At 35.4% G+C, this 22590-nt stretch overlaps 1 protein-coding gene across 1 annotated transcript in view; it reads right to left on the reverse strand.

Annotated features, from left to right (window-relative positions):
- LOC125278978 (exostosin-1) overlaps positions 1–22590 on the reverse strand; it is a 415240-nt gene that overhangs the window by 388655 nt on the left and 3995 nt on the right.

A 22590-nucleotide genomic window follows, 5' to 3' on the forward strand; every position in this document is an offset into this window, starting at 1 on the left:
AATGATGTTTATGTCTGGTGACTGGGCTGGCCAATCCTGGAGCATCTTGATCTTCTTCGCCTTGAGGAACTTTGATGTAGAGATGGAAGTATGCGATGGAGCACCATCCTGCTGCAAAATTTGGCCTCTTTTATGGTTGGGAATATAAGAGGTAGCTAAGATTTCTTGGTATTTTAGACTATTGATGTTGCCTTCCACCCTGCAGATCTCTCGCACACCATGATTTTTACGCCACCAAACTTCACTGTTTTCTGGGTGAATCTCGGATCCATGTGGGCTCCAGTAGGTCTCCTGCAATATTTGCGGCGTCTGTGGTGTAATTCAACAGAAGATTCATCTGAAAAATCCACCTTCTGCCACTTTTCCAGCGTCCATCCTTTTAGCAGGCTGTGGGCCTTGGCAAATGCCACACGGTTTTTCAATTGCCTTTTGTTTAGTGCTGGCTTCTGGGCACTGATTCGACCATGGAGGCCATTTCAAGACAGAATCCGACAAACTGTTCTGGTTGACACCGGGACTTCAGGTGACCAGGTCTCGTGGAGCTCTGTTGCAGTGGAAAATGGGCTGGCCTTGGATTTTCGAGCCAACAAACGGTCCTCTCGAGCAGTTGACTTGCGGGGTCTGCCTGACCTGGGCTTGTCAAAAACGTCTCCAGTCTCTTCAAATCTTTTTTTATCCTCTGTACTTGACGCTGAGACACATTGAAGGTGTCTGCCACATCAGCAGTGGATCTGGTCTTCAGCCTCTTGATTATCAAAACTTTAGTCTCAGGGTGAATCTTAGGCATGTTTGCAGAGGTCTAGTTGCAGTTGATGTGAAGGTCTAGTGTACTGGGGTTCTTTTTATACACACCTGAGACCTAATTGATCCATTATTAGTCAAAGGTGAAGCTCATATGACAAGGCGACAACACTTATGTCTTTGCAAAAATTGACTCAATGGGCTTTACCAAGCTGTGAATATTAGAATACTTTTTGACAGTTTCGTTTTGCACTGAAACATTATTACAAGAGCTGTTGGGATTAAAATGAGCAATTTCTTGTAAAAAATTCTTGATTAGAAATATATTTCAGCGACACTTCAGGTCAGTTTATACACAAGCGACAAGACTTTTGTCAGGGACTGTATATATATATATATATACAGTACAGTCCAAAAGTTTGGAACCACTAAGATTTTTAATGTTTTTAAAAGAAGTTTCGTCTGCTCACCAAGGCTACATTTATTTAATTAAAAATACAGTAAAAACAGTAATATTGTGAAATATTATTACAATTTAAAATAACTGTGTACTATTTAAATATATTTGACAAAGTAATTTACTCCTGTGATGCAAAGCTGAATTTTCAGCATCGTTACTCCAGTCTTCAGTGTCACATGATCCTTCAGAAATCATTCTAATATGCTGATTTGCTGCTCAATAAACATTTATGATTATTTTCAATGTTGAAAACAGTTGTGTACTTTTTTTTTCAGGATTCCTTGATGAATAGAAAGTTCAAAAGAACAGCATTTATCTGAAATACAAAGCTTCTGTAGCATTATACACTACCATTCAAAAGTTTGGGGTCAGTAAGAATTTTTATTTTTATTTTTTTTGAAAAGAAATTAAAGAAATGAATACTTTTATTCAGCAAGGATGCATTAAATCAATCAAAAGTGGCAGTAAAGACATTTATAATGTTACAAAAGATTAGATTTCAGATAAACACTGTTCTTTTGAACTTTCTATTCATCAAATAATCCTGAAAAAAAATATTGTACACAAATATTTTGTACAATTGTACACATTAAATGTTTCTTGAGCAGCAGATCAGCATATTAGAATGATTTCTGAAGGATCATGTGACACTGAAGACTGGAGTAATGATGCTGAAAATTCAGCTTTGCATCACAGGAATAAATTACTTTGTGAAATATATTCAAATAGAAAACATTTTAAATTGTTATAATATTTCACAATATTACTGTTTTTTTACTGTATTTTTAATTAAATAAATGTAGCCTTGGTGAGCAGACGAAACTTCTTTTAAAAACATTAAAAATCTTAGTGGTTCCAAACTTTTGGACTGTACTGTATGTGTGTGTGTGTGTGTGTGTGTGTGTGTGTGTAAGTGTGTGTGTGTAAACTGAAACACAATGCTGACAGAAAGAACATTATCACCCAATGCTTCTCCCTTCTTCCAGCATTGCAGTGTGCCAGAAATGTAAATAATTAAAAAGTAATTAAAATCCATTAAGCCTCACTTCAATACAAACTCATTACAACCCTAAAAATAATTGACCATTTTAAACATGTGTGACAGTTTTTTAATAACCTTAGTGTTGTGAAAATCTATAATTACATATATATGCAACAAACATTCCACTTGATGTCTATTTTCTATAGTTAAATGCATACTATGTAACTATTGGCCCTCTAGAGGTTAAAAAACAGAAATGCATGCATTTTGCAGAAGAACATTGTTTTGGCTGTGCTTCAGCTCTGCGTGACACTGCGGATGAATATAGTTGAAGGTGCCATCGAACTTTTTTTACAAGATGTAATATAAGTCTAAGGTGTCCCCTGAATGTGTCTGTGAAGTTTCAGCTCAAAATACTCCATAGATTTTTTTTTTATTCATTTTTTTGAGACTCACTGTATGTCATTTCCATGTACTGAACTCTTGTTATTTAACTATGCCAATATAAATTCAATTTTTAATTCTAGGGCAGCTTTAAATCCTACAGCTCATAAAACATTCACTATCAGCTTAAGAGATATAACCAGTTTAGATGAAAGGATCTCAAGCTGACTAGCTGAAGATGTTACTGTAGCTAAACCCATTAATAGACACTGTACTTCCTTGAAAATAAATTCCAGCACAGCGCTACAACAAATATAATGAAATGACCCTTCACAATAGATAATGCATTACAATGAACTCTGTTAGAGAGCTACATATGGCAATTTATCTGTTCAATTAAATTCTTTTCTCACCTGTTCAAAAATAAAAACACCATCTCTGTGTTGCTTTTACAACATTTCAAATCCCTCAGTTCTCGCCTTCTCCGAAAAGCCAAGAATAAATGTTGATTCTTGTTTTATTACGAGCTCTGTTGCATTCTCGTTTTGCCAGCAGACTGTCCTTTGCAATTTTTTTTAAATGGGTGATTTCATTTAATGTCAGGAACATAGCTGGGGTATCAGTGGTGGGTTTCCCTCAGATGTAATCATCACCAGACTTAGCACCTTTCGCCCAGCTAGCGACGGCCTTGTTTAGCTGCTCCATGTCAACCTTTCTTGCGCATTGTGACAATTTATGCAACTCCCACACAGTACACACATCAAAGTAGCCGGAGCAACTTTTCTCTATTTATGGATATGACGAAACACACACCAGTGACGTATCTACTGGTGGTCTGCGCGGGCTTTAAACTGAAGTCCGAACCTGGCCCTGAAACCTGAGATCTTTCACCCTGACCCGAATGGTACAGTTACATTTTAAGCCCAAACTTGACCCGACCTGAACCCGAAGTCCGTTTCTCACAGCAAATACCTTTTTGCAACATGCTGTATTTTAGGATTTCATGCAACTATCAGTAAACAAATACATGTAAACTAACACTTGTTCAAAAGAGAACAAGCACAAACTTACCAGTAATGGATCGGGTAGCAGACCTCAAGTATGCACGTAATTTCCCACGAAAACCATCCTGACAGGTCTAAAATATAATAACTTATAATAGCCTTACCATAGTGAATCAGGGTAAGACAAAATCACTTTTTGCAAGAAGGATTGATGATGTATTGTCTCATTACTTAAATGTTGTTGATTTAAAAAAAAATAAAAAAAATACATAGTGTACCTGTAAATTTTTTACACCTAATCAAATTAATATAAATTTTGACTGTTGAATATGTTTGTCCAACCTATCTGTTTGTCTGAAAACAATATGCATCTCATTCCAAAACATTCTCATTTATTAGGTTATTACAACCATAGGCTGCACAATACTGTGGCATTTTTGATAATTCAAAAATTCATTAATTTGTTAGTGTGAGTGATGAACAGCATCATGTTAACCATTCTAAGATGGCAAATTGACTAAAACTTCACAAAGATTATGCTAGAATGCGTGCAAAAGAATGAGCAATATTTATTTTTAATGTCAAGATCTATTGTCATTCATACTATAAATCATAACAGTCGAAACTATAGTTTGCAATTTGCAACTATTTAGCATTTTGGCAAATCGGTGGTTAATTTGTATGAATTAGTACAATCACAGTCATATGTTTTCGTATGATCTGCTTACATTTAGGGGTGGACCTTCGTGCTTACTTTTCTAAAAATCAAGTGTTACCATACAATTCACATTGTATGAATTCATACAAAATCGCCAACTTGGAAAATAGATATTTTCTCGGGAAAATAATTGGGTTGATTATACTTCGTATTGCATTGTTAAATAGACTACTGTTTACTTTTGTCAATGAACTGAATGTATTTATACAGTTAAAAAAAGGATCCATACATGGAAATGATATTGTTAATAAGAAAATGCCAACTTTTACATACTGTAGCAGGCAGTTACATTGGTTTATCAACATTTTCACAGCCTTTAATGATGAGTTTGGGGCAGTGATGCAGTTATAAGATTTCTAATGAAATGATCTTTGGAGAGGAATAAACTCAGAATAAGACCAGATCGATAACCATGTCATGGTAAATAACAGCTGAGATGATGTAATGAATGCAGCACTGATGGTGATTGGTTCACATTTTCATCAGAGGGAATTCTGGGTGAAGGCACATTGACATTCCTGTAAATCAAGTTGTGGTTAAATAAATGCCAGCACTCAAAAACATCATGGGAATGAGTGAGGGATATTTATGAAAATTAACATTTGCGCTAAATGCTTACTGAGCTGAATGTGGGTCCGTTATATATTACATTTTCATAGCAGGGGGTTATGAGAAATAAATCTATTTAGACACGGTTATGAATTTGTGTAATCCTAAAAGGGACCAAACATCAAATTGCTCTGTGGGGCTTCAGTTTACACACTGCACATTTGGAGAAAATCCCGGGGTCACTGCCGGTCACACACACAAACCTCTCTGTTTGCAAAATAACTGCTCATGAATTTACATATCGCTCCAAAAAATATATATAATTTTCTTACCAATTATTGAGTCCAATTATTAAGTCACGAAGTCCATTTCTAAATCTCTTGGGAAAAGTTTGTTAATCAAGACCCCAAAGAGAAAGTAAATAAATAAGATTGTATGATTTTTTTTTTTTTTTATCTTCAACAATAGGACTCTTGCAGAGTGATGTAGAAAGAAGACAAATTAAAATAAAAATAAAATAATAAAATAGAATAAAAGACATAAAATAAGTTAAATTTACATATGAGGGTATAATGCTGGATTAGTATGAGCAGATAAATACTGACACTGCGGTGCATTGTGAAGTAATCTGTTTATGTCACAGTATTATCTATATATTCCACACCTTAATATAGTCACATTCCACTGAAACATAAAAAAACACCAAAAAACATATTTTGTGGCTGTGTGAGTTTTTGGTGTGTGTGTGTGTGTGTGTGTGTGTGTGTGTGTGTGTGTGTGTGTGTGTGTGTGTGTGTGTGTGTGTGTGTGTGCTGTTTAGTGTTTAAAGTGCTGTTAGATGACAGAAACAACACTTGTTAAGGCTTGTCACGTTTTCTCAAGAATAATGTGAAGAAATAATTCAGACACAGCCGAAGACACGAAAATAGTCACACTGAAAATATAAGCCATTAATTGCAAACCAACTAACCTTTCTCCAAAGAGCTGTTATTTATTAGGTGTTGTGATTCTATGTATAAGCAGTGTTTTATAATACACTATTTAAAGTTTATTTACATTATTTAAATATCTTTATTTTCACTGATGTTTTTACTTGTATTCACTTTTTCTTATAGTTCTGCTCCACTTTATTCACACAGTTATGTGGGTATAAAATGTAATATATAATCATGTTATACTTAATATAACATTATCAGTATTTTTCTAGTTCTTGTTTTATTCTTATGCATTCAATTTTTAGCTCATATTAATTGTGAAATTGCAGTTTATTTGTACTTTTCTTCATTTTACCATTTCTTTTGTGGGTATAAAATGTAATATATAATCATGTTATACTTAATATAACATTATCAGTATTTTTCTAGTTCTTGTTTTATTCTTATACATTCAATTTTTAGCTCATATTAATTGTGAAATTGCAGTTTATTTGTACTTTTCTTCATTTTACCATTTCTTTTATGAGTAAAAAGTGACTAGAACAAGTTTGTGACTTGTAACAGCATCTGAAATTCACAAATAAAAACCTAAAAGGTTAAAGGACAAGCATGGAAATTATTTTCTTTTCTAAGGAAACCACTCATCAAGTCTGCAATGGCTCTATAGATGTTTTAATATTCAGACAAAAAAAAAAAAAAAACCCAGAGGCCAGCCATCCAAACATATTGATCTTTCATTTTTACAAGCATCACCATAATCAGAACACTGCTAGTATATCTCCACATGTCTTCCTTGAGGGTTGAAACCTGTTAGAAATTTTTTTAAATGTAAACAAGTGCCTGACTCATCGGCTGTCTGGTCGTGTGAAGAATGGCTGAAACTGCAGGTTTGTTCGTTTTTGGACAGGTGAATGAATTTGAATTGACACAGCTGAGCAGAGTAAAATTTTATTAATGGTGATGTCACTTTTCATAAACTATACAGAAAAAATGATTGGCCCTTTACAGAGCAGACAAGCAGGCCAGTTCATTTAAAAGAGTGCTAGTGTTAGCAGCACACATACTCTGCCTCGGTGAACAACAAAGCATTTAATTCTGTAGCGGAGGTAGAGACAGGATGTTCCAGGTTGTCTGTCATCCTTATGGTTCTCCCCCACTGTCTATGGCCATGCTTCTTTGGTCCTGATGTGATGTACTGACGTACAATTGACAACAGTCAAAAGTTTGGAATAATTATACATTTTTTTACATATTGTTTTCACAAGAATTCTCTTATGCTCACCAAAGCTACATTTATTTAATGAAAAATACAGTTAAAACAGTAATAGTGTGAAATATTATTACATTTTAAATGTTATATTATTACTATTATTAAGAATCCTGAAAGAAAATTTAAAAAATAGATAAATATATTTAAAAAATAGATATAAAATAACATATCCTCAACTCATCAGCAACTCAATTATTAAAATTTTATGTGACACTGAAGTCTGGAGTAATGATGCTGAAAATTCAGCTTTGCATCATAGGAGTAAATTACATTTTAAAGATATTAATATAGAAAAGGTTATTTTAAATATTAATATTTCACAATATTACAGTTTTTACTGTATTTTGATCAAATAAATTCAGTCTTGATAAGCATAAGAGACGTCTATCAAAATCATTTTAAAGAAATCTTAATTATTCCAAACTTTTGGCTGGTGGTGTATATCTTTGATTAATTTCTCAAATTAATAAAATGGCATTTTATGTTTCTGCACAATTGCTCAATGTTATCAATTTAAATGTAATGATGTATTATCAGGAAAACAGCAACAATGGTAATTCATAAACACCTTCAGGAATGAGTTACTTAGTATAAGAAGTCAGTGAACTTGCTAGTAAATGACTTGTTCCAGAAAACATTTGTACAGTCTGTACTTTCATTTAATTTTAATGAACCAGCAATACAGCATTTTGAAAGCAGTTTACATGAACTCAATGTTCCTTAATGTCACCATGAAATCAAAATTGACAATAATTCATTATAAATTATCCATGCACATCTTTTTTTTATTCTTGTGTCCTGGTAATCTTTAAGCAAAATACATTCCTCTTCTTCTTGCAACAATAACTCTTGTCTTCTCTGGTGTTTTTTGGTGCAAAGGACAGGGCAATCTATCACTCACATGAGATCGACTAATAGCAAACCACTACCATCCAATCAATTCCCAATGGACAAAATCAAGTCCCGCCCCACTTTTCTTTTTTTTTTTTTCTTGTTGGAAAAGCCGTTTCACTCGGATATACTTCACAATAGGGAAGAGAAGACAATCTGAACTTTTGTTTCATGCCGACTTTAAAATGGACAACAAAAGCATGGAAAATATCATTCATCTCACTGCTGATGAGGCAACCCATAAGAAATAAAAATCACAAATGACACAAATCTCAATTGTTTCATCTAGACCAGTGCTTTTCAACCAGTGGGCCTCAGCAACTTACTAGGAGACAAGAAAATCAATTTTTTTAATTCTTTTTTTTTTTTTTTTTTCTCTGTTAAGAATCAGAATTCTCATGGTCTTGAAAAACCTGGAAATATGAGGAATTCTCATTTTGAGCCTCAAGTGTGATTTTTAGGCCTGCAAAAGTCATGTAAATTAATAAAATCTTATAACTCCATGGGCATATGTATAATACTTTTTTCTAGTTATGACTAAACTATTTTCTATAAAATATGTTATCAGGTAGAAATTGTAAGGTTTTTATTTTTTTTTAAATACCTATCCTTAATACTTACCAGTGACTCTATCAGAACAAACCTACAACCCATAGATTTTCAAAAGAGATCAAATTTGCCACAATACCAAAGCAAATCAAAAGTCAGAGCACAACAGAAATACAAAACATGCTAGATGAATTCTGCAGCCTGTGTATCTAATTAATATACCTGAGACAACTAGAAATACTCTGAAAACAATGGAAAACATCTTGGTTATGACTGTAACCCTGGTTTCCTGAGAAGGGAATGAGATGCTGCGTCAGAAGCCAGATCTTGAAGCATGTGTAAAATGATGTTTCGGTAACAAAGTTCAGGAGAAGCACATTCAAATGATCTATTCAATCAACTTGTCATCAGCAATTACCACATCTATCCTATCAACGTGAGAGGAAGCCTATACATATGCACAGTCAACTCACTTACTTTCCTCTACAGGTTTCAGCATCCCTCCACCACCCTGACTCCTCACTCTTGGCTTGTTTCTATCACAGCCAGGAATATGGGGGAGTACTCTGGGTTTGTGCCAAATACAGAGATCAGAGCCCTCTCCTCAGACAGCACGCCAAATACATATACAATTTATTCTGACTTAATTGTAAGTGTAAACTTGTGAAATCAATCCAATGGCATGGCAGGATGTCATCCTGTAGCATGTGACGTCATGATCAGGAAGCTATAAAGCAAACCTGGACCAAAAAATGTCAGCTACTGACACACAGTGTCTCGTTCACTTTATCAGGGAACAAGGGTTACAGTCATAACCGAGATGTTCCCTTTCTAGGGAACTCCTCGCTGATTTAGAAGTTGATGCTATGAGAACGTTAATGCCCACTATGCCATACTGACCAGTGTGCAATGCGGTACACAGTCCAACCATTTGCCACATTCTCCAACTGCTGCCTGATCACTGTCTTTACCTCAGATGAGAGTGAGGCCTGACTGGCCACGAATAATACTGTTGCCAAGGAAACCTAAGAAAAGCAACAAGATAAATAACTTTTGATCATTTTGGAAAATAGAGACTTTAAGTCCTGCAAGAAGTCCAGCAACACTATAGACCTTTGGAAAGTAACCCGGTTTAGGATGAAGAAAGGCCTTCACCATGCTGGGGGCAAATTCTAGGCATGAAAGGGAAACTGACAGATTCTGCAGATCTCCTACTCTTTTAAGAGACATGATAGCCAGAAAGCAGTTTTCAGAGTCAGAAACTTTTCTGTGTCAGATTCGAAAGGCTCAAAGGGCACCATAGACAGGCCTTTGAGAACAATGGCCAGATCCCAAGCCGGAACCATTGAATGGCTTGCAGGCTACAGCCTCAAAGCACCATGTAGGAAATGAGACACCAATGGACACCCAAAGGTGTGTGGTAAGCTGCGATGGCTGCCACATACACCTTCAAACTGAAGCAGGATATCTCTGCAGAAAATCAGCCCTGGAGGAACTCCAGCATTGAATCATCCAGACAGTTAACTGGGTCCAACTGGCGATTTCTGCATCATGAAGTGAAAACTCACCACTTCAAGGCATACAGTTTCCTCATGGAGGGAGCTCTAGAGTTTAGGATGATCTCAATGACCTCAGTTGAGAGACCAGAGTTCAGGAGTTGGTCCACCTCATGGGCCAAATCCATAGTTTTCACTGGTGTGTGGGTGTGGGTGTGTGGGGGGGGGGGGGGGGGGGGGGGAAAGATGGTGCCCCCTGCCTGAGACAAAAGGACCCTCCTGACCAGAATCTCCCAAATGAGAGCTGTCGAGAAGGGGCCTCAAGTCCGAGAACCATACCCAACCTGGCCATGGAGATACTAGTATTAGACGAACCCTGTCCTAGCAAACCCTAACTCTAGCAGGGTTGAATGCATGAGGGACAACCAGAGAGGACAGTGGGTTGTTTCCTGAGATGTGAGCAAGTCCACTTCTGCCCGGCCAAACTTCTTCCAAATTAACTCCACCACATTGGAGTGGAGTCTCCATTTCCTGGGCCTCAGGCCCTGACTCGACAGGATGTCTGCTCCCTGATTCAGGTGCTGGAAATTTGGAGATCTGGAAGGAAATATTTCAGAGCTAGAAAAAAGCTGTCAATTTCAGGTAATTTATGTGCCAAGAAACATGATCACCCCTCCACAGACCATGAGTCCAGCAACCATCTAAGATCGCTTCCCACCCCATGAGGAACTCACGTGTAACTCTGATCATGCGAAATGGGTTGCCCCTCGGGGAAAACCCCTTGGTCTTGAGCCACTACTACAAGAGTCTCATGTACAGCAGGCCAAAAAGAACCATGTTGGACCCAGCTGCCATAAGCCCCAGTAGCATCTGAAACTGCATTATAGTGATGGTCCCATACTACCTGAAGAAAAGTGGTTCTCTGTAATGGAGAAAGCACATTCTTCTTGGTGTTTTCAGTCTTAACCCTAGACTCTTCATATGAGCGAGGACAACATCTTGATGCCAAACTGCAATTTGCCCTGACTGAGCTAGAATCAATCAATCATCGATGTATTTAAATACGCTGATGCCCTGGAGTCACAGAGGAGTCAGAGCTGCATCCATGCACTTTGTGGATGAACAGGATAAATTGTACTTTTTTTGTCTTCTGAGAAACATGTAAGTATCTTTTGAACAAGAAAAAAATAGTTATACGAATTTTCATTTTTGGGTGAACTATCCCTTTAATGCATTGTGTTTCCTTCTGGACCATCAGTGAATGTTTGCACCTTTTTTAATTGTTGTGTTTGAGTCCCTTAGTTGTCCTCAGTGTGAAAAGATGGATCTCAAAATCATAAAGTCGTTGTTAGAAAGGGTTTTAATATGCAGAAGATGCCGGAAAATCAAAGAATTTGCAGGACACGGAGGATTTTTCTGAAGAACAGAGCTCAGTTTAACTGCTCAGGACAAACAAGGAACTCATGAACATCCATCACAAAAACAAAAAAACAGTCATGGATCATCCAGGTAACAACACACAGTATTAAGAATCAAGGATATGTAAACTTTTGAATTGGGTCATTTTTATAAACTTAGCTATTATTTTGCCTTGTGGACTGTATGTAAACATCTGTTATGTGAAATAGCTTATTCAGGATAATATTAAATAAAAAATGACATGCAATTTTCATGATCCTTCTTATTTTGTTAAAATGATTAACATTTTTGCATATTCTGCAATGGGTATGTAAACTTTTGAGCTCAACTGTAGTTAATAGTGAGAATTGGACCCTAAACTAAAGTCTTACCGGAAAAAGCAACAAATCCACAATGCTAGGTTTCTTTTCATTTATTTTGAACAGACAGTAGTGCAAATTACAGAAATACCTAGCGGCATTTAGTCCCCCTGAGGTAATTGGTACAGTACTGCCTCCTTTAGTGTATTAAGCTTTTTATTTTATTATTATTATTATTTTATATATAAAAAAAGGTATTTTGTCACTATCAGCTACAAAACTGACATCTTGTGATCTAAAAGTACAAAATAAACAGAATAATGAAAAATAACGAGAAAAACAACATAATCCATTCTGTTGATCATGAGATATTATTCACAGAATGATGTCATATATTTTATCTAAAAATATGTCTCCTTTCCGGGATGCAAATAAAAAAAACAAAATAAACATATTCCCTTGCGATGATCACAAAATATTCCTCATGGAAGAACGATTTTAAAAATGCCCATTAGGGGGTGTCAAGGGCTAAACAAAAAGGCTTCCTTGGTTCCAAATACTGTAACTTTTGATTAATGTATGCTATCACCACAAAATTTGATCCAGATGCAGCTCTCATGTAGGAGAACGTCATCAATAATTTCCCCTCTATCTTATTTCCTTCCTGAATTATTGCATGTCAAGTAAAAAAGATATGTAAAATTATAATAAAAATGATATGTATTTGTTTGATTTTCTCAGCAGTTTCTCAGCAGGAGAATGTCCAATTGTAATGTAATTTATATTTTCTAAACATTTAAAAATTGTTCTATCAAACGATACCTACCTTTTGACTCTCCTTGCTATAGTTTTGGAGTTATGAGTCTTTACTTTTGTGTTTGTCACAACTCTAAAAATGCCTTCAAGTCTTTAAAGGTGATTTTCTCAATATTTTGATTTTTTTGCAGCCTCAGGTTTCAGAGTTTAAAATAGTTGTATCTCGACCAAATATTGTCCTATCCTAACAAACAATACATCAATGGAAAGCTTAGTTAGTCAGCTTTCAGACGATGTATAAATCACAATTTAAAAAAATTGACCCTTAAGCCTGGTTTTGTGGTCCTATGTAACAAACGCACAATAAATAGGACAGACAATTCTTACTGAAGGCACAACAGAAGGGGAACAAGAATTATTTTGTGTGTTATGTGCATGTATGATACAAATTGCATGTGATATGGTTGTAATAATGCACAGGTGTGATAGAATCCTCTCAAGGAGTCATGCAGTTGTGCAGGCTGTGCTACAGTGACTTGGCTCAGGTGGATACTCAATGAAATGAAGGTGTGAACACAGGCTGTCTGTGACAGAGTAAATCATGTTTAAGAGTGCTGGCACCACAGTCTGGGGAAACAGATCACTCTGAATTCCAAGCAAAGCAAAATTTAGCAACAGACCGTGCAGGTGCAGCAAAATGTAGCTCTCCAGAAAAGCTTACAGGATAGTACCCAAAAATGAACATTCTGTCATTTACTCACCCTCATTTTGTTCACAACCCACGTGACTTACGAGGGAAATAAAAAAAATAAGAGGTTTAGCAAAGTCTCAAACTGCTGTTTGCAAAAAAGTAACCCGGACATTTTCTTAGGTAACTCCCTTTGGGTTCCAAAAAAAGCCATTTGAGTTTAATTAACCCCATTTCATGATAAAATGAAACTTTTTATTTTTTATTAGGTGGCAATTTCATGCAAATTCATACATACATATGGATATGTAAATTTTTTAGAAAAAAATGTGAGAATATAAGCCCAGCTAACAAAAATATATTCTAACAATGTTTTGCTAATTAAATTAAACATTATTTTTGAATGTTCTCTGAATGTTTAAAAAAGGGAAGGGAATGTTAAGGGAACATTCCATTTTCTCATTTTGCAAACATTATAGGAATGCTTCAGAATATTCAGATTAAAACATTTAAAAAAAAAAGAACATTAGATGAATGTCCAACTAAAACGTTTCAGGATTAAAAAATATTCCATGGACAATGCATATATAATATTTTTGTGCTAACCTTTTGAGAACATTATTAAAGACCAGATAACTTTGAAAGAAAAATCTGTTAACATTACTGGAAGAATGTTTGGTTATTAATTTGAGAGAAACTTGCAAGAATGAAATCAAAAGTTCTGAGAACGTTCCCTATTAGCTGGGATGGTCTACCCCAACTTAGAAGATCACACGATAGAAGATCACACGATAACATACAAATTCATATGAATTAACCAGTAATTTGCCAAAACATAAAACAGTTGAGCTGCCAAGAATGAGTGACATGAGGGTGGTAGCATGAAGTGTGCTTTCTCAAAAACTTAATTTGTATGTGAATTCTACCTTTTGATGGAAAAGTCTGTTTAACGTTAGTCTGGATTTCTAGAATGTACTGTGTGTGGATGAATGCAAAAGCTCAGAAATAAGGCAGCATGAACATTTAAAATAGTCAGTAGCACACAAAGAACCCTTGCAGATGTAAGAAACCACCAGTTCTTTTCTGATTTTGAAGTGTTACTGAAGGTAACATCATGTTGCAGAATGAGACTACAACAATAAAATATGACTGTTCTCCATGCAGTTTTGGTCCTCAGGAGCTGAGAGAGTTTTATTAGGGAGAAAAGAGGATGGATTTTCTGTTACTGGACAAACAGTAGCTAAACCTCTTTCCCAGTAGGTGGGTTTGTTACTGAGGTTTCAGAACATTTTACACTATATTTCTTTCTTCTGTCGAATGTTTCTTCATGTCTCTCATTCTTTCCCGCTGTCTCCCACAGTGCAGTGTTCTCCCAAACTGCTGAGAATGCCTATTGAAATCTCTGAAAGTCTCTAGGTAGCCGAAAATCTAGTGCTAGAAACATGATCCATCTCTCAGCCAACAGCAGGCCAAGCTGGTATACTGTGTTAATTTGTTATCCTACATACTTTCATTTCAAAAAGAATCGAATATCAGTAAAATCACTATGTAGACACCAAAGGAACCCGTTATAGCAATGTTTTCCCTAGTAACCCTCCTGTTTTCAATAAGAAACATCTGCCATATTCACAGAAAAGGCATCAGGAAACATCATCTCAACATCCTGATCACTTTGCTGGCTAAAATGTGTCCATGCTTGTAATTCTATATGTTTACGTCTGAAGAAAGCTGTATTATATATATTGATTATGTATTTAATTTAACACATTTAGTCAGCTGCTCCTGTATGTGAAAAAGTAGAAGTGATGATGGGGTAAAAATTGTTATTTGAGCTCAGCGACATTAATTCGTTAACAGTGGTTAATTTTCGGAGAAATTCGGCTCTGCTGAAGTGTTGTGTTCTGTGTTTGATTAGCCGACTGAAGCATAAACTTCATCAACACCGACTTCTATCAAATATATTTCCGGTGGTCACTGATAAACATCAGTGTTCCATGCTCAAAGCACAACAAGTACAGACCACACCAGAGACAACAGTAACTGTAACTGAAAATTATACAAAAACATTTTTAGATACAGGATCAGCCGAAAAAAATAACACCACAAGACATTAACAATGCTGGAGATTGACCCGCTTGAGCTACTTGAGCTGAAGCTAAACAGTAAATAACAGTTAAGTTAATTAACTCATCCAAATGCATCCAATACATATGAGATTAATTAATTAGACACACAACATCAACTCACCAACATGCTTAAACTGATGTAAATGCACAAGTAAATTTGAATTTACCAGACACATTGTGAATGTGCTAGACACACTAAAACTCGAAAAATGAATAAAGAATTTGCAACACTGAATTACAACACAGCTTCATGGAAAAGTACTGTAGAAGTTATCAATTTCATATGATTTAGAGCAGTGGTTCCCAAACTTTTTAGCGTGGAGTACCCCCTGAAGGCATTACCATCCTTCTGCGTAGCCCCTCTCTTCCACTTCAACTGCAGTCACACCTTTACCATTAAGGCACAATATTTGCCCCCTAAACTGATTTTACAGTGCATTTTTTTTTTTTTACCTTTATGAATAACGCACCGCCAGTAGGTGGCAGCAAGTCACTGTTTTTATGAGTGAGTCATCGAGTCATTCATTCAGTAACGAAACAAGTGGCTGTGAATGAATCATTGAATCATTGACTCTCACAATTCGTTCAAAGCCGCAGAATTGTTCGCGAAACACAGACGTGTGTTGTAGTTCTGCTGTGGTTTTCGTTATTATTTCATTGCAAAATAGAGTAAATACTGGCAGTACTGTGTTTAAAATGTACGTTTTGTTTTTTGACCTGTTGTATAATAATGTCACGTTTGCAGTCATGTGGATATTTGGGAACAATTGCATTCTTGCTCGTTATCATCATTAAATACAAGAACTCACACATATGTACCGGAAAAAGTTTGAGTCTTAAATCGAAATTAATTCATTATCCGTGTCTATATTTGTTCTTCATGCGAGTAAGTGCTAAATCCCCACTTTTACAAAGGTGCATTGTCGAGAACGACAATTTAGCGCGATTTTAAGGCAGCAGATTCGGCACGCAATCTATAATATGCATGCTGCTTGTGTGGATACAGTCATTTTTGACAGCAAATGATGAGGTAATTTGATTAAATGTACCGGATTTACGACATTTTGGCTGTTAGAAATACATGCTCTATTTTAATATTATTTTAATGTAGAATTAAATGAACTACACAGCATTTTGTTCGCGTTTTGTCACCTCACGTACCCCAGTTTGGGAACCACTGATTTAGAGCAATCTTAGTAATGCAAAAATGTACAATTTGTAGTAAAACATCACCATGAAGGTCCTAAGGTGAGGCAAACCTAACCTTGTGTAAGCACATCATACAAATACTTACGAATGAGATTGTGCAACCAAATGGTAAAATATTTACCAACAATATTTAAATTGTCATGATACATTGTTGCAGTACTGTTTTCACAACAAGGATAGTTTCGGTTAAATGTTGATACATTAACTGTTGATAAATGTTGATAGATTAACTTTAACTTTTGTAATAAACTCAGTACATCTGAAAAAAAGCTCAATTTCATTAAGTAGACCTTAGCTAAAGTTAGAATTGAAGAAGTTATGCAGCAGTCAATTAAAATGTTTTTGTTGACTAAAATACGATGCCAACTAAAATGAATGAATATGCCATGAAGACATACTGAACAAAAGATTTAAATTTAAATTACATTTAAAGAAGGAAGACAAAAATTACGATTTGGGGGAGGTATAAAATTAGTTACATAAATACTTGCCCAAGTTGCTCTGCTCAAGTGGGGTATGACAACACTGTAACAAATTGGGTATTCAATTTATAACAATGTGGCCTCCCTTTATGCCTGACAACGGATGGATTCCTCAAGTTTGGTTGTCATAAAAGTTTAGGATTTAATACTGCACAGCAGTGAGCTCTCAAACTTTGAGCAGCTGTGTTTATTGAAGAGGGTGATTAATTTTGGAGGTATAACTGGGATTTGTAATCACTTCCCTTTTGTGTGATTCTGAGGCTAAAAAACAACACATCACGTTAATCACACACCCTAATTAAAAAGCAGCAGGCTTCTCGCTCTATCTCTCTCTCTCTCTTGCACTACGTCTGTCTTTCTTTCTCTCTTTCTGCTGTCTTTCTCTTTCTTGAGTGTGATGGATTTGTAGGAAGCACCCAGTCGTGAGCTGCTCTAATTTAGAGTCTATCAATACATCTTATCAGTGGGGGCTCGTTCTCCCATGTTTCTCCACCTTATTCCTACTTCTTGTCTTCCATCTTCTACTGTAGGCACAAAAGCAGACTCGACATCTTCTGAAATGTGGCTCTCTTTGACTCTGGCTCACCTGGTAATGAAAACTTGTCAGTGTGAACTTTCCATCAAGAGTCCAGTGGCGAGACCAGAAATCTACCAGTGAGAAGAAGTTGATGGAGCTCTCAGTGCCTTCTCTCAAATTTCATCTCTCCTTAGACTATAGGATTTGCACATTTTACACAGCAGAACTCTGGTTCCCTGCATGCAGTGCAGCATTAATAAATCATGTGAATTACTCTGTTATTTGCAGTGGTGTTGTGCTTGTTGCCTCTTTGAGTTATGTGGTGTTGACTTAGGTCTGTTTCACACATATTGCATCTGTGACACGAATTTGGAGCATATATTAACAGGTTACAGCGTTTAACAAAATATTACAGACTGTTTTTAACAAACCTCTAAGAGTTTTCATGCTTGTGGTTGCCAGATGTCATGATTTTAATCCCCCAATTAAAGATTTTCTGTTAAAAGGATACATTTGCCCGGTGTTTTGCCTAATATTTGCAAGCTGGCAACCATGTGCATGTGCTCTCTCTACACTACGGAAGTGGCGCAATGAGCAGAAAACACTGACAAACAAGTAAGCTGGCATTTGAGATATTTGAGATATTCACTGCTAATTCATAGTGCTTTCACTCTTTGGCTGGCGCTGAGCCAGAGATGGACGCGCTCAGTGCTTTTCATATGACAACTATTTTCATCCACATAAAGTTTCAGACATTTAAATAGACGCTAAATAGGCTACTAGCCAAAAAAACATGTTCTGATGTTTACGGAAAGCGATAATAATAGGCTAATCCTTTCTTCGATTAAAATCTGATGATGTGTTTTATATCATATACACATTGTGCAGTTAACAATAAGGTTTACTATGTTCTTTTCCCAGTTCACCGGCCTCTTACTTTTATGTATTTTGGGAAAAAATTGGTGAATTTAGGCTTTAATCCAACATATCCGGTTCTCTGAACTGCGGTGACAACACCAATCATGCATTATAGATCAATCGACATGATTTAAACGACAAAACACATTAAATTATTTGACAATGGGCACGATTTATGTTTCTAGTGTGCGAGTTTTGTGGAGATTATGATGATGCACATTACATTGATGCACTCTCGCATTAATGTATTACATTGATATGCACTCGACATGCGTCGTTAAACAATGCCATAGTAACCGCCTCAAGTGAATTATAAAAAGAAAATCGAGTCTGAAAGCTGCAGTTGTTTTTTTTTTATTATTATTATTATTGTTTAAATTGAATGGAGAATATCACGGAATGATTTTCCGTGGGTGCTCACTGCTCAGCGCCTATATAGCCTATAGTTCATGATAGGCTATAGTTATTTTGAATAAAAGAGGAAAAACAAAATACGTAGTAACCTAGCTTTCTTGGTAGCCTTCAGTAAATTAACTTCTCTAGGAAAATGATTCATAAAACATCAGTTGACCATATGTTTACTTTCAATTTCCATATTGACAAAAAAATAAATAAGAAAAATATTTATTTCTGAATCTACTTTTTGTAATGTCTATTTGATGCTTTACACAATAATGACTTCTAATTATCTTTTGGGGATAACTTCTCAGCCAAATTTGATACACGATAAATTTGCGATTAATTAGATTAATTAATCGCCACATCATGTAATTAATTAGATTAACAATTTTAATCGCTTCCCATCCCTAATATATCATATTTTTAAAATTCAGTGTCATTAAAATTATTGAATTTAAAGGCATAGTTCATCCAAAAATGAAAATTTGATGTTTATCTGCTTACCCCCAGGGCATCCAAGATGTAGGTGACTTTGTTTCTTCAGTAGAACACAAATGATGATTTTTAACTTCAACCGTTGCCATCTGTCAGTCAAATAATGCGAGTGAATGGGAACACAATTTATAAGATTTAAAAAAAAAAACATGCATGCACTCAAACAAACATGCACTATGTCCAACTGCGTTCAGCACTCGCTTAGTGAGGTCTGCTCGCACTCTGACAGCAGAAGTGATGTCTAGCACTCATTGAAGTATATGCGCGAGATATCACTGCCGTTGTCAGAGCGCGATCAGACCTCACTAAGCGAGTGCTGAACGCAGTTGGACATATTGGCGTATTAGAGGTAAAAAATTATATAAATACTGTTTGGTTTCTTGCACAAACCGATCGTTTCGTGTCTTAGGACATCAATGTGTCGTCATGAGCCGCAGGGTTTAATTTGGATTTGTCTGTGCAAGTTTTATTGACTCTTATAGATGGAGTTCCCATTCACTCGCATTATTTGACTGACAGACAGCAACGGTTGGAGTTAAAAATCATCATTTGTGTTCTACTGAAGAAACAAAGTCACCCACATCTTGGATGCCCTAGGGATAAGCAGATAAACATCAAATTTTCATTTTTGGGTGAACTATCCCTTTAATTAAAAAGTAAAAATATTAATACAATTATACAAAAATAAGGAATAAATCATTTTTAAAAAGCATTTTCGGTTTCGGTTTTCGGCCAAGTGCATACAGAATTTTCAGTTTTGGCACAGAATTTACGGTACATCCCTAATTTTTAATATTTAATTTTATGCCCAGCATTTAATGCATCCTAAAAACATAAAACTGAATAATATTTTCACACTTCAGTAATTTGAAGAAAAAAAAAAGCACACAGCATGGAAATTATGCACAAAAATGTTCTGTTCAAATTAATGTTTCCTTTGATTTTTTAATTATTATTCTCACATCACGTGTATTTCATCTCAAGTTCTTCACTGACACTAAATCTAATGTCATATTTTAAGCCTGAAACAATAAAATATAAGGCATTTGAAAAGAAAGAAACTTTTTTAATCAGTTTTAATGTAGCATTCATATAACAAACAGAAAACTTTGCAATCTGTTAGTTTTAATAAAAATCAACCCCTGAGACATAAATGTCTCCACAGAATGTGTTCTTTGTGATGCACCATAAACACTATCAGTGTAAAAGCTCACACCCCACAGTATGTGTGAAACTGGCCTTGAAGATCATCTCTGTACTTATATTTAATACCATCATTGTTGTTTATGTATATAATGCAATTTTTCATTTGTGTGTTGTGTAATGTATGATTTATATTGCTTCCTCAGCATGTTAAATTGCTGCTAGGCAAATGATTTAAGAAGCAGAATACACCACTTGATCCATCTCATGGCTCACCTGTTATTGTTCACCTTAAAAGTATGACAAAACCATGCATTACAGACCAATAGAAATTGGAGAAATTACAATAGAAACAGCATTGATAGCAAAGTACATGCCTGTTCGAATGTGCAAACTACAAACCGTGACTCGGAAGTGCAGCACAACCCATTTCAATTCACTATAAAATAACCATATCAAAGTATTCAATTTTTTTAATAAACCAGATCTGAACAGATAATGCCAATAAAATAGGAATATTTTTATACCAGAGGTAACTGTATGTGTGTTATTGTGCCTGTGCATGCAAGAGAGTGTCTATGTTGGTGGGTCAGATTAGCAGCAGTCATTGATGTTATCAGGCTCTGTCTGCAATCATCTCTGGGAACAGAAGCAATGTCCCCACAAGGATGGCAATATCCGAAACAATTTTTGGTTTCCATGAGGAAAAGTATAAAGTATACTGTATATATACAGTATAAAAATGATTATGTCTATGGAATGTCCCCATAAAACATGAAAACCCAACGTGTGTGTGTGTGTGTGTGTGTGTGTGTGTGTGTGTGTGTGTGGTATTTTCTGTAACTCTAAGCTCCTGATTAATTCAATTGAGGGCCAGTTATTGACTGTTCTGCCTCTCTGAAATCCTCTCAATTCATTTGAAGTATAAGAGTCTGGTAGTCAAGACTTTCTAACCTACTTTCTTCAGTCTGATGATCCACCAATTACTTAAAAGTCAAATCTTGCCAACTCTTTAATACTCTACATTATATACATTAATGCAGTACTCTTTAATACAGTAAACGGTCAAAAATATGCGGACTCCTGAACAACATCTGCTTTTTGAGCATTTTGTTTGAAAACCAGTGAGTACATCAAAATCATTGTAATGTCCAAAAATGCTTTGATTTCATCTCTTCTATTTGTTGTACTTACTGGGTAAATTATAACTCCTGATTTGTATCATTTATCTGAATCATAAATATATAATGTAAAAATGAGGGTTAATTTGATATAAAATGTTTATTTCCATATGATATTTTTTTTATCTTTTAGTTTCCAAATTTGTATAGTGTATAGACTATTGCTAACATTTATGAATCTTAGAAACTGTTTTTATTTGCACCAATTTAAAAGGACACTCTGGCTTTTTGCTTCTGCCACAATTGAAAACCATCACCCCATCACACTCTGCTTTTCTTGTAACATACAGAAAATAGAAATGCAACTGTGTCTATGTAATTACACTGTAATTACATGGTAATAAATGTGTAATATCATAATCACAACAGTGCAATAGAATCAGGGACAACTAAAACAAAGCTGAATAAAATACTGATGCCTTTTTGGAGAGAAGACCATAATATAAACATAAAATGTAGTTCCACCATGCTATTTGAAAGGCTGATCATAAACCTCAGTAAGAGACCCAAGGTCTTAGAAAATAGTAAAATAAAAAATCTGTTAAATTGTTCAGAACAACACAAAAATAAAATATATCTCACAATAAAACTGAATACACAGAAAATGCTTATTACTGCCAGTTGATGCACATGGTGTCTAATGTTCACATCATAGCAAAATAAATAAACTATTTGCATTGCACACACATCCTTATAATATAAGGCAATCACTTTTTTATCATTGTACCGAAGAGAATTAAACACTATAACATAAATCTCACCAAAACACTGAATTTACACAAACCGCTCTTATTTATTTGTCACAAAAAAGATGAAGACTGGCTTTGTTTCAGGCTAAGAGACCTCTAGAGTCCTTTTCCACAGCACTTTTTTCCTGAGCTAGACAAATGCAACACCACTTCCATTTATAGCGGTATTCCCATGATAACTACATGAACACTACAGTCTAGAGTACAAAACAAGCAACAGTCTAAATCAC

Source organism: Megalobrama amblycephala, linkage group LG11, assembly GCF_018812025.1.
Source record: "Megalobrama amblycephala isolate DHTTF-2021 linkage group LG11, ASM1881202v1, whole genome shotgun sequence".
Classification (NCBI taxonomy): Eukaryota; Metazoa; Chordata; class Actinopteri; order Cypriniformes; family Xenocyprididae; genus Megalobrama; species Megalobrama amblycephala.